This window comes from Mandrillus leucophaeus, unplaced genomic scaffold, assembly GCF_000951045.1.
Source record: "Mandrillus leucophaeus isolate KB7577 unplaced genomic scaffold, Mleu.le_1.0 Scaffold83, whole genome shotgun sequence".
NCBI classification, from domain to species: domain Eukaryota; kingdom Metazoa; phylum Chordata; class Mammalia; order Primates; family Cercopithecidae; genus Mandrillus; species Mandrillus leucophaeus.
In genome coordinates this window covers 2,597,601-2,598,417 of record NW_012109030.1, presented here as the reverse complement: position 1 = coordinate 2,598,417, position 817 = coordinate 2,597,601, and positions in this window count along the sequence as shown.

Here is an 817-nt window from a genome sequence, read left to right as displayed (position 1 = left end):
AAAAAAAAAAAAAAAAAACCACGAAAATTAGCCGGGCGTGGTGGCATGCACCTGTAATCCCAGCTACTGTGGAGGCTGAGACACGAGAATCGCTTGCACTTGGGAGGTGGAGGTTGCAGTGAGCAGAGATAGCACCAACTGCAACTCAGCCTGGGCAACAGAGTGAGACTGTGTCTCAAAAAAGAAAAAAAAAATTACATTTGAGAATATTTAATAATGAGAAAATGCTCATATTACTGTGTTAAGTGTAGGAATAAAACTGTATATACACAATAACATCATAGGTATGTGTGTAGATATATGCCACACACATACACACACGGAAAAAACATACTAGGACATACTAGGAATTACCCTAGCATGTTAGCAGTGGTTATCACCTGGGTGAAGGAATTATGATTGGATTATTATCAGTAATTATTAGTTTACATTTGTTGTCTTTTCCAAAGTTTTCCACCCTTAAACATGTTTTTTCACATAAAAAAACAGTATTTTTAAATCGGAGCCTCGCAGATCTCTTCTGCTCAGTATGACACTAAGAGAGGTCCTGGAGGTCCCAACGAGCGAAGGGGAGGGAGCGGGGGATGAGACCCGGTGATCTCGACTCCCTCTCGAAGACGGAGAGAGGAGGCCCGCTCCGTGCTCCTACGTGCTCGTGCCTTGCCTGCTTTTCCGCTCACGGTCGCGCACCCGGCCCCTGGGGTCCAGAACGGTTGCCCTGGGAGCCCCGGCTAGCCGTCAGCAGGCACAGGTGCGGTCTACACCGCCATCTGCGGCGATGGGGAAGGAGTGGGCGTGTCCCCTGGGTCTCCGCCGA